The following is a 12,700-nucleotide window of genomic DNA, read 5'->3' as shown; positions in this document are numbered from 1 at the left end:
GCTGCAGCCCTTAGGGGTCTTCTCTGGTCACAGTGCCCGGGGTACCTAGAGTACCATTTACCAGTGGCTGACCTGTGGCCAGAGATGCCAATTGGGTTTAGGTTTCAACACAGTTTTAGGGAAGGAACACAGGCCCTGGGCACCTGATTTGCAGGAGCCCAGGGCACACTCAGTCAAAGTACATCAACAATTCAGCAAAAAATGGGGGCATACCATGCACGAAAGATGGCACTTTCTCACACTCTTGAGCTTTTCAGGGAGTCCCATGATCATGCCTTTCAATGTCTTGTTGAATCTCTCAACAAGGCCATTGGTTTGTGGGTGATAGGGTGTAGCAAACTTGTACTGCACTCCACACTCCTTCCACATGTGTTTTAGGTAAGGCGAAGTTAGAACCTCTGTCTGAAACCACCTCCCTAGGAAACCCTACCCCGGTGAAGACACCAATGAGGGCCTTGGCTAGTGCAGGAGCTGTAGTAGTCCTAAGTGGAATTGCTTCAGGGTACCTAGTAGCATGATCCACAGCCACTAGAATGAATTTGTTCCCTGAGGCGTTAGGAGGTTCAAGTTGGCCTACTATGTCCTAACCTACCCTTTCAAAGGGAACCCCAACCGCAGGCAGTGGTATCTGGGAGGGCCCTTTGGGTGTCCACCTGTCTTGCCACTTGCTTAACAGGTAACACCGGAGCTGACAAACTCTTTCACCTTTTGGTGAATCTGGGGCCAGTTAAGTGGCTCACTAGCCTTTCCCAAGTTTTGGTTTGGCCCAGATGCCCAGCTAGGGGGATGTCATTTGCTAAAGTTAGGAGGAAATCCCTGGTCTTCTGTGGCACTACCACTCTCCTGGTGGTTCCAGGATTGGGGTTTCTTGCCTCAGTGTACAGTAATCCCTCTTCCCAATAAACTCTGTGGGTACCACTGACATCTCCTTTTGCCTCTGAAACAGCTTGTTGCCTCAGGCTTCGAAGAGTCGGACAGTCTTTCGGACCCTGGCACAGCTCTTCCCAAGAGGGCCCCCCTGTGCCCAAGAGTTCAACCTGGTAAGGGTCAAGCTCCATAGGCTCAGTTCCCTCTGGGGTGTCCAAGTCCTCTCCCGGAGGAGAGGGGTCCTGATCTGGTTGCTGTACAGAAGCTGGTTCCCCAGTCTTCTTACCTTTTCTCTTGGTAGGTTGGGCCATACTTTCAGCCTCCAACACTACTTTTTCAGCCTGCCTTTTGCTCTGTGCTCTTGTTTTTACACACACCAATTCAGGGATATTCAGCATTGCTGTATGGGTTTTTAGTTCAACCACAGCCAAGGCTGAGGTTTCCAGGCCATTGCCAAGCAGACATGCAGCTGGTATCTTTGGAGGGACCGGTTTCAGGCCAGTAACCCCCGCCCCTACAGTCTTATGTCACCATAGCCATTGCATGATTAGTGGTAACACTGTCCGCATTGGTGACTGGATAAATACCCCAAATCAAATATTGCTCAGGGGAAACCAGAGTGTCTCTCACCATAGAGACACTAGCACCTGTATCCCTCAGAGCTTCTATCCTAGTTCCATTGCTCCAAGGGTACTGTAAGTATTTCTTTAAGTTGGGTGGCTGCACAGCTACAGTGGTAAACTCAACTCCCCACTCTGAAACTAGAACTGCTTCAGTGTGCATCCTGATTTGCTCTGAGCACACTATTGATCCCATCTGTAGACTTGCTACCCCAGAAGTAGCTGTACTTGTTAAACTAGGGGCCTTATTGTGAGGGCAGGACTTGTCTACAGTTAAATGTCCCAACTTACAGTTGTTACACTAGGCATTTTAAGGATCAAAGTTCTTCCCCCTATAGGGCTGTGGAGTATGGGGAGTAGTTTGGGACCCACCCCCCTGTGCAGGTTTTTGGCGCCCTTTGCAAGAGTCCAACTTTTTATCTTGGGGATTCTCACCATCTTTCCCCTGGGGAGGTTTTGTAACCACTTTCTTCTGTTCACCCCCAGTGGTTGTCCTGGTCACCCTAGTCGTGACCCAGTGGGCTGCCTTCTTTCCCAATTCGTGGGGAGAAATTAGACCTAGGACAACCAAATAACTTTTCATTTGTGCAATTACTTTGTATATGTTCCTTCATAAACAAATTGTAAAGTCCAGTAAAGTCATGCACATTGTGTCCAGTTTTTTTAAATTTTTTATTAAAGTTTGAATAAACAAAATACAATACATAGTAAAGTAGCAGGCAGTGTGCCCATCCCAACCCCCCCCCCCCCCCCCACCTTTCAACCCCCCTATCCCGGCATAGCAAGAAAATAGCAGTCATCACTACAAGGACATATACATCATAGAAAAGAGTACGGTGGCAAACAGTAAGCAATAAAGAATGAGACTGTGTCAGTAGCAGTCCTGATGCCGTCAAGTGCATAGCACAGAGCAACCTGTAAATAAACATGACATTACTGGTCAGGGTGGTTTAGAAGATAAACAGTCAATGGGGCCCAAACATCTTTAGGTTGGGAAGCCTCAGGTATTTCCTCAGCATAAGCTTCCAACTGATCCCTGCAATAGAGTAGATTACGAGTCCATGTCATAGCAGTGTCCTAGCAGTGGGAACAGATTTAGCCCCCCAATGCAACGCCACCGCTTTTTTTGCCAGCAACGTAGAGACAGCGAACAAGTGCCTATTGCAGGGCTTAAGGCTCCTAACACTGCCTAGTAGGCACACCTCCGGAATGCAATAACATCCTGTTCGAGGCATATGAGCTGCAGATTGTACACTTAGCATTAGATCGCCACCTGGTGTTGGGCATGTTGTTGTCTTCTTGGAAGAAGTCTTTGTAGTCGCGAGATAGGTGACTCCTCCCTTGGACAATAGTGATTATGGGCATCGGCTCCATCCTTACATTGTTTTTTTCCGCCACTGAGTTCGGATGAACTTTTTCCGCTCTGGCAAAAATAGACTTTTCAAGCACTTCGAAGCGCAAAAATCTTCCCAAAACTCTCCAAACTAACTTCGATACCGAATAATATAGTTTCTAATCCATCAGCTCGATTCCGGTCGTCGAAGCGGGCCGTTGGGCCTATCCACGCCGTGAGGCCTACACCTCATGGAAAGGACGCCATTCAAGAGATGCCCCGGGTGTGGAGCAAAGTTTCCACGCTGTGACAAACACTAGCTCTGCAACCTGTGCTTATCCCCAGAACACGACGAATCCAGCTGTACAGCCTCCGCGTTCTTTCGATCCAAGAAAACCCTCAGATATTGGAGGGCCCGTCGACACGACATGCAGAGATCAGCTCCAGAACCGGTGGCTATCTTCGACGAGGAGGTTCTGCTAGTTCCCGAAGAAGATTCAGATGATCTCCAGATTGTATCAGAGGCAGACGACTCAGATGACTCCATACCATCGGGTCAGCGCGTGAGTACTACTGCCCCTGCGCCACATACAACACCCAGATCGAAGGCAAAGGTCAACACTCCGCCTCCGGGGCCCAGTTGCGACCGAAAAACAACTTCGACAGCCCTGCCATCGAGCCCGGCTCCAAAGAAAGTAACTTAAGCCTTCTGGTTGCTCGGTACCGAGCAAACCCCACATGCCGATCCCACCAGCTCCCTCGGCACCAAAACCTAAAGAAGTCTCAGCTCCGAAACCGTCGACTTCTAAAGACAAGGGTACGAAGCTAGCGTTCGACGCCGACGAGACCAACTTCCACTCTGAAGACAGCGTCTTCGGTGCCGAAACCGACAAGTCCTGATTCCGACACGTCCAAGGCCTCGAAACAGCCTACGACACCGAAAACAACACCTTTGGCGTCAAACTATGCCAAAGGACACTGTAACAGCTCCTAAGGCTAAAGACCAGCAACAGCCTCGTCCGGTACCGAAAAAATCGGCGCCAACAAAGGTTCCACAAGGAGAAGAACTTCTCCAGCCAGATTCTCTGCAAAAGAAGATCTACATTGACCCAAAAACAGGTCAGGTGTCCACTACACCTCACAAGAAAAGGAAGGCAGATAAAACATCCACACCTGTGGTTCCTGCCAAGAAGAAGGACTCTGCCACATCCCCGATGCACCCTTCACCTATACTTCCTTCTCCTTCATCTCCTGCTCCTCTTAACAATTCACCTCAAATGTCTCCTTCACATTCTCCTCTTATCACCACGCTCACCTCAAAATGACAATGAGTATAGTTTAGGAGGAGGGATAGACACAGATTAGCCTTTCCCATACCCTACAGATGACACAGTCTGGGAGTACCCAAACCCACAGGATATACCAGCTATTCCTGACCCACAGTCATACCCATCAAAACCTTCTCCCCCAGAAGATAACATTGGCTTTGGGCACCTATTGAACAGAGCTGCCATTTACCATGGGGTCACGATGCATTCTGATGAGGCAGAGGAAGATTTTCTCTTAGATACATTTGAACAATCACAGAGATCTGTCCAAATTCTTCCTATGATAAAAGGGGTCATCAAACATGCGCCTGAAATTTTTAAAGACCCTGTACGTACTAGAATTTTAAATCCTAGAATTGAGAAAAAATACATGCCTGGACCTGCAGATCCAACCTACATTAAAGGACAACTACCATTAGACTCACTAGTTGTGTCAAATGCTAGGAAGAGAGCAAACTCACAAACTTCAGGTGAGGCACCCCACCTGACAAAGAATCCAAGGTCATAGATGCCTCAGGCAAAAGAATAGCTGCGCAAGATACCAACATATGGCGCATAGCTAATACACAAGCCCTCCTTTCACGATATGATAGGGCTCATGATCAGTTAGAGAAACTGCTAGAGCATCTACCGGACCAATATAAGGCACAGGCAACTGACCTCATACAGGAAGGCAAGCTTACTTCTAATGCCTCAATCAAGTGCGCACTAGATGTAGCGGATACTGCATCTAGAGCTGTAAATACCAGTGTGTTACTTAGAAGACATGCGTGGCTACGCATTTCAGGATTTAAACAGGAAGTGCAAACTACCATTACAAATCAGCCATTTAATCAAAACCAATTGTTTGGTCCAGAAGTAGACACAGCACTTGAGAAGATGAAAAAGGATACAGACACTGCCAAATTTATGGGAGCTTTACAGTCCACACAAACTAGAGGTTCCTTTTGTCGCTCCTTCTATAGAGGGGCGCTCCAAACTAACTGGTGCAGATAACACAACATCCTTCAAATCTAACACACAAACATCCTGTAGCAAGGGATATTTTAGAGGAGGATATTTTAGAGGAGGATATAGAGGTAACAACAATAAAGGAAGAGGTCGGGGTAACAACAGTAATAGAACCTCTTCCACCTCAAAACAGTGACTTCCCTCTGCTCCCCCAACAGCATTCCACTCCTGTGGGGGGCAGATTAACGCAATTCCTGCCTGTCTGGAACTCCATCACAACAGACGCGTGGGTACGACAGATTATCCAGTATGGTTATTGCCTAGAACTTACAGCAACCCATCCACACATACCACCCAGGCAGCGTCCAATGTCTACAGAACACCTTACTCTGCTCAAACAAGACGTTCTGTCACTTCTACAAAAGGACGCAATACAAATAGTTCCTTTACAAGAACAAGGAACAGGGGTTTATTCGCTGTACTTTTTAATTACCAAAAAGGACGGGACACTAAGACCAATTCTCAACCTCAGGCCCCTCAATCATTACATACAATCAGATCATTTTCATATGATCACTTTACAACAAGTGCTCCCACTGCTGCAATAATGCGATTTCCTTACAATACTAGACCTAAAGGACGCCTACTTCCACATTCCTATACATCCTGCTCACAGGAAGTATCTAAGGTTTGTACTAGAAAGACAACATTATCAGTTCAAAGTCCTTCCATTCGGAGTGACAACGGCACCACGAGTATTCACAAAGTGCCTAACAGTAGTAGCAGCGCATCTCAGAAGACAACAAATACATGTCTTCCCTTATCTAGACGATTGGCTCATAAAAGCCAAATCATTCAATCAATGTGTGCAACACACACATCAGACAATTCAAACGTTGCACGACTTAGGGTTCACCATCAACTACACCAAGTTGCACCTGCAACCCTCTCACATACATCAGTATCTAGGGGCTACAATAAATAAGTCTACAGCTCTAGTGTATCCCAGTCCAGCAAGGATACAGAGCATTCAAGCCTTAGTCAGTCTTTCAACAGCAACAAGCTCTGCAAGCCAGTGTGTTCATGAGACTAATAGGCATGATGGCATCTTGCATCTTCATAGTACCATATGCAAGACCGCAGATGCGTCTGTTACAGGAATGCCTAGCACAGTAGTGGAACCAGGCTCAAGGTCAACTAAGAGACCTGGTGTTGGTAGACAGCCGCACACAGCCCTCAGCAAAATGCCCATACCTTCGCCGCCAGGTTTCCACACACGCTGTCCAAGGGCAATGCGATATGGATGAATTGGTGTGGCAGATTTGCGTACGCTTTTCCGCCACTACCGCTAATGCCATTGGTAGTGCGCAAGTTCAGACACCAGTCTCTCAAACTAATCCTAGTAGATCCTACATGGGCATGCCAACCGTGGTTCACCACACTGCTAGAACTATCTCTAGTTCCACATCAAAAGCTACGACTGAGTCCATCCCTGCTCATGCAGAACCATGGAGACATCCAACATCCAGACCAAAATCAACTGAATTTGGCAATCTGGCTCCTGAAGTCTTAGAGTTTGGTTATATTAACCTACCACCACACTGTATGAATATCATTAAAGAGGCCAGGAGACCTACTACTGGAGCTTGTTATGCTGCTAAATGGAAGAGATTTGCATTTGTATTGCAACCATAACCAAATTGACTCCCTAGATGCTTCCATCCAGAATATCATTTGTTACTTTTACATTTACAAAGGTGTAACTTGGCATATTCATCCATACGCCTGCACCTTGCAGCAATTGCAGCATATTTACAAAACAGACAACATATGTCTCTTTTCAGAGTACCTGCAATTAAAGCTTTTATGGAAGAATTAAAAAGAATCATACCACCCAGGTTGCCACCTTCTCCAGTATGGAACCTAAACGTTGTTCTTACAAGGCTAATGGGGACCCCCTTTTGAGCCTTTACATAAATGTGAACTGCAATTCCTCACGTGGAAAACCGCTTTCCTTATTGCTATCACTTCCCTTAGGAGAGTAAGTGAGATACAATACAAGAACCATTTTTACAACTACACCGTAATAAAGTGGTTCTAAGAACTAATCCAAAATTCCTTTCAAAAGTCATTAGTCCTTTTCATTTAAACCAATCTGTAGAGTTGCCTGTGTTTTTCCAAGACCCAGACTCTGTGGCAGAAAGAGCTCTACACACATTAGATGTTAAGAGCTCTTCTCTACTATATAGATAGGACTAAATCTTTTCGAAAAACAAAACAACTGTTCGTGTATTTCTCTCCACCTCATAAAGGCAACCCCATCTCTAAAGGGGGCATTGCAAGGTGGATTGTAAAATGTGTACAAATATGCTATCAAAAAGCAAAATGTACATTAACAGTTCCTCCTAGAGCGCACTCAACACGCAAACTAGGAGCCTCTATGGCTTTCTTAGGAAACATCCCCCTAGAGGACATATGCAAAGCAGCAACATAGTCTACAACACACACATTCACTAAACACTACTGTGTGGATGTGCAAGACAAGAAGCAAGCTGCAGTAGGCCAAGCTGTCCTTAAAACTCTCTTTCAAACTACTGCAATAGATACAGGTGACCACCGCTAGGGGAAACACTGCTGCTCAATCGATACTAAGTGTACAATCTGCAGCTCATATGCCTCTAGCGGAAAATGCTACTTACCAGTATGCATCTGTTCTTGGCATGTAGAGCTGCAGAGTTGTACACGCCCTCCCACCTCCCCGGGACTTGTATCTGTTCCAGTTTTATCTTACTTAGATGCTCACGCATGAACATCTTTTTTCTTTACTTCTACTAACTCCATCATTTCCCATCATGGCGAAAAATAATCTAAGGATGGAGCCGATGCCCATGCGCACTATTGTCCAACGGAGGAGTCACCTATCTCGTGACTACAAAGACTTCTTCCATGAAGACAGCAACATGCAATCATCCGAGCCCAACACCAGGTGGCGATCTAATGCTAAGTGTACAACTCTGCAGCTCTACATGCCAAGAACAGATGCATACTGGTAAGTAGCATTTTCCTTAACACCTTCACCACTTTAGTCCAGAACGCATACACACCAGCACATGCCCATGCAACATTGTGTCCAGTTAACCAACCATCCAGTGTCTTTACTGAGTAGTCTACAAAATCAATCCAGGACTAGCTTTGGGTTTTGTGAGCCCCCCTGAATCTAATTCTGTACTCCTCAGTGGTGAGTCCAAATCCCTCAAAGTTCTCTTCATGAGGTCATAGGACCCTGCATCTGGCCCAGAGAGGGTCAGAAGCCTGTCCCTGCAGTTACTAGAGAACAGTTCCCACAGGAGGTCCCCCCAGAGAGATTTCTTCACCTTTCTCATGTCACAAGCCCTCTCAAAGGCTGTGAACCATTTGGTGATGTCATCAGTCTGCTCAAATTTAGGGACAATCCCTTTAGGATTTTAGGATCATAAGATTGCTCTTTATCCCTACACCATTGATTGGTGCTAACCCCATCTCTTTCCTTTATTTATCTAAAGCCAGGAGTCTGGACTCTAGTCCCAATCTTTTGGCGAGCCTTGCTAAAAAGCTGCCCTCCTCAATGGGGTTGTCCCCAATGTCCTCACTGAAGCCTAAGCCACCTGTGTGGATTCTAGGCCCCCAGGGGTTGATGCTTGGAGTTAAGGGTATGAGAACCATTTCCTCCCTAGGGATGATTGGAGGGGGTCATTGTCCCCCGGATAAACCTCCCTTTCCTCCTCTGACTGGTCATCACCATGTTCAGACTAGTGGGCCTTGGCATACTCAGCCAGGAGCTCCTGGAGCCCTTGTTTGGTTGGATGTTGGCCCATTGGTATATTTTTAAGTCTACATAAGGACCTTATCTCCTTGAAAGACAAGTGTAGATAAGGGGTGAGGTCGAGCTCCTCAACCAGGTCTTGCATGTTAGTTATTGTCACTAATAGCTGGCCCTTTTGAGACATTCTAACAAAGTTCAAACCCACTACCCTGGACTATAGTGACTTTTATTTTCTAAAATTCTGAAGGGTCTTAAGCAAGGCCCTGACCATACTTTTAGCAGTTTAAAAAAAATTCCAATTTTAAAAAATCAGAATTCTAACGTCAATTTAAGAGTTCTGTTGTGTGATCAGATGGTAACCAAGGAGTCCAACAAAAGCAAGTTTGTATCCCGCTGATCCACCAACGTATGAAACTGACTCTATATATACTACACCAAAGTGAGGTACGGTGTGTATAGAGTCCAAGGGACTCAAGAGGTTTAGCAGAGGTTAAAGTTAGATAGAACCGTACTCTCTAAAGTGGTAGCTTGGTTGAGCCGTAAGGCAGTATCGGAGGATAGTATTAAACATTTGATGTACACACTCAGTCAGCAAATGAATTCCCACACTCAAAAAGTGAACTCTACGCCAATTGTTTCGTATAAAAGTTGTTTTATTTCTAGAACCAAGCAAGCTTGGTACAGTTAAGCATAAAAATACTTTTCAGTTGTAAATTACTTGTATGAACACAGTTCAAAATTGCAATGTAACTTTTACTGGTTTTGGTTACAGTTTTAAGTAAGCAGTTTACAACACATTGCAGGTATAGTACATTCAATTGAATGGGCTTTTAAGTAAATGTAAATGTACAGGAATTTATATAGCGCAAATCACCAACCGGTCTCTAAGCGCTTGCTTAGGGAACCCGTCCTGGTATTCCCCTGTGAGATAACCCCGGCAGGGTATCCGCAAGGTGAAAGCCAGGCATCCCGCCGCGAGGGGCCGTTGTGGAGATTAAGCAAGCTATTGCCCAGAGTCGCAGAGTGTGAACCCGTGAATCGAGTAGGCACCGGAGCAAGAATTGTCGAGTCCATGGACATTTTAGGACTCAAGACCCGCCGAGCCGGGAATTGAACCCTGGTCCCAGGCTGACCTCTGCTTCCATGTCTGCCTCCTCTAACCAGTGAGCCACACTTCTCCACAAAGTATAAAATGCAGTTAAGTACTTTTCAGATTACTTTTGCTAACACGAGACTGGATCTTCGATTAAGCCCTGGGGCATTTCCTGAAAACAGGTGAGTAAATGCGTTTTGGTTAAAGGGACGATTATTAAAGTATATTATTGCATTTCAAAAAGTTGATACTTAGGAACTTTTTCACATTAAATCACCAATGTTATCCTATGAGAGGAAATTCACTTAACAGTAAGTTATGTTATCGATACTCTTTCTTACTCTGTGCTGAATCTTAGATTCAGCACTGGGACATTTCCTGAAAACAGTTGAGAAAATGCGTTTTTGTTATTCGGCTGATCTTTAAGGAATATTTGTAGTTTTCAAAAGTCGACACTTCGAAACTTTTTGGGAGAACGTGTCAATGTTATCCTAGGAGGAAAAATTAGTTATCGGTTTCGAGGTAAGTAATCCGTCTTTTGAGTTAGGGTTCTGGGGTTAGACTCAGGGGGTCTCCCAAGGTCAGTGTTGCACCCTCACTGGCACTAGGGTGGCCGGGTGCAGAGTGTTGAGGCCCAATGTTATTCCATGGGGTATAGGGGGACTCCGGATGGTGGCTGCTGGCAAGCAGGCCACAGGGTTGTGGGAGCAAAGCTCCTAGGGTTAAGCTCAGGGCAAGTTTGGGACCAAGTTAGCACAAAAGGGGCACCCTCAGCGGCACCAAGTCCGCTGGGTGCTGTTTTGAGGTCGGGTGCCCTGTTGATTTCAATGGAGATTCTCCGGGACAAAGAAACACTGCAGGCTCGGGGACGAAGATCTTCCAGGAGTGACCAACACTTCGAGGGGTAAGGGGATGTAGTGGGATGGTTAGGTACCGCTGGGTTGGTCGCACAAGACCGTGGGGCGTCTGGTGCAGGGGTGCCTTTGGATGTCGGATTTTCTTACCCACTCTGGTCGCGGGAGTGGGGCTCCTCTGGATTGAGGCTGCAGTCATAGTCTAGAGGCAGGTCAGGAATCGCTGGATCTCGAGTCTGGATCGCCGGGGGGACCTACTCGTGATGTTTTTCACTGTAGCTCTAGCCTGGTTCGGCAGGTGCAGAGTGGGCTGGATTCTCAGTTCCGGGCTGGCACCAGAAGCTGCAGTTCAAACACGTCAGGTGTTCAAGGGAGAAACAGCTTGGAAAGTGAATGCAGGCAGGTACTCCGGGGTTTTTGAGGTTGCTGGCGGCAGGACACGCCGGGGTTTTGCAGTAGCAGGTTCGAGGAGAGACAGGCCTGTAGGACTGGGGCCAAGTCAGTGGTCGTCGTCCTCTTGTTAGCGATGCACGGCTTCTCGTCCTTCTTCTCCTTCTTTTCTTGTGGATGCAGGATCTAAGGAAGGTACAGGGTGCCCCTAAATAGTAGATTTAGGGCGTTACAGGTGGGTAAAGGGCAGGGACCAATGGGTCCCTTCCCTGGGGTGGGTAAACCCCCTATTCTGCCACCCTCCAGTGGGAGGGGGCAGGAGCCTGTCCCTGGTTGGCTGGGTCCCCCCTTCCTCAAGATGGCAGGGACTCGAGGTTGTGCTTCACCTCGCCTCCCCCACCTTAGGGGTGGATTTGACAGAGGTGGGCACACCTCTCTACCTCACTTTGTTTCTCCCGCCCAAAGTGGGAGGTAGAACCAGTGGAGAGCAGTTGCTGAGTACAGGAAGTGGTCTGGAGAGGCTCACAAAGGCGCGGTATGCCTTGAAAGCTTCTACTTCTTGAACCCTGCCCATCCTGGGGAGGATGCTTGCCACCTCGTCCCAGGATGTGTATTGTTTCAGGCCCCTGAGAGCGGCAAGCTCTTGACCCAGGGGTCCAGAATCATGTCTGGTGGTGGCAGCCTCCAAATCAGGTCACTGGGAGTTGGCCGAGTTTCAGGGGGCATCTCGAAGATGCCCTCTGTCGTGCATTTTACATTTAATTCCACACTGGCATCAGTGTGGGTTTAATGTGCTTAGAAGTTTGATACCAAACTTCTTAGTCTTCAGTGCAGCCATTATGGCGCCATGGAGTTTGTGATGACAAGCTCCCATCACCATATACTCTTAATGGCAGCACTGCACAGGGATGTGTTCCATGTCGACTCTTCACTTTGTTCCGCACCAAGACACTCGGCCTGCAAAGGCAGTGTGTGTGTGTGTGTGTCAGGGTACTGGACCTCTAAGGGTAGCACAATAAGTGCTGCAGCCCTTTGGGGCCTTCTCTGGTCACAGTGCCCTGGGTACTTGTGGTACCATTTACCAGGGGGTTACCTATGGCCAGAGATGCCAATTGGGTTTAGGCTTCACAGGCCCTGGGTACCTGATTGGCAGGAGCCCAGGGCACATTCAGTCAAAGCACATCAGCAATTCAGCAAAAAGTGGGGGCATACCATGCAAGAAAGAGGGCACTTTCTCACACAGATGCTTACTGGTTAAGTAACCTTTTCCTTTTTAAAATTGGTCTGGATCTCCTCCTTGAGTTGTGTGTCCCTTATTGATCACTGTGCAGTAGACTTCTCGCATTCCTCTGTGTTGGGCCTAAGGCTGCTCACCCACACTACCACTAATGGAGCACTTATGCTTTACATTGAGCCCTGTACACTTTTGCGGAAACCCTGGACTCGGTACACAGTATAACCA

At 47.1% G+C, this 12,700-nt stretch overlaps 1 protein-coding gene across 3 annotated transcripts in view; it reads left to right on the top strand.

Annotated features, from left to right (window-relative positions):
• The window catches only part of ZFR (zinc finger RNA binding protein), a 691,036-nt gene that overhangs the window by 418,756 nt on the left and 259,580 nt on the right, over positions 1–12,700 (top strand). The gene's annotated exons all lie outside the window — the stretch shown is intronic.

The sequence above is a fragment of the Lissotriton vulgaris genome, chromosome 3_1 (genome assembly GCF_964263255.1).
Source record: "Lissotriton vulgaris chromosome 3_1, aLisVul1.2, whole genome shotgun sequence".
In the NCBI taxonomy this organism is placed as follows: Eukaryota; Metazoa; Chordata; class Amphibia; order Caudata; family Salamandridae; genus Lissotriton; species Lissotriton vulgaris.
The sequence above is the reverse complement of the archived record's forward strand: the minus strand, read 5'-3'. Positions and strand labels throughout refer to the sequence as shown.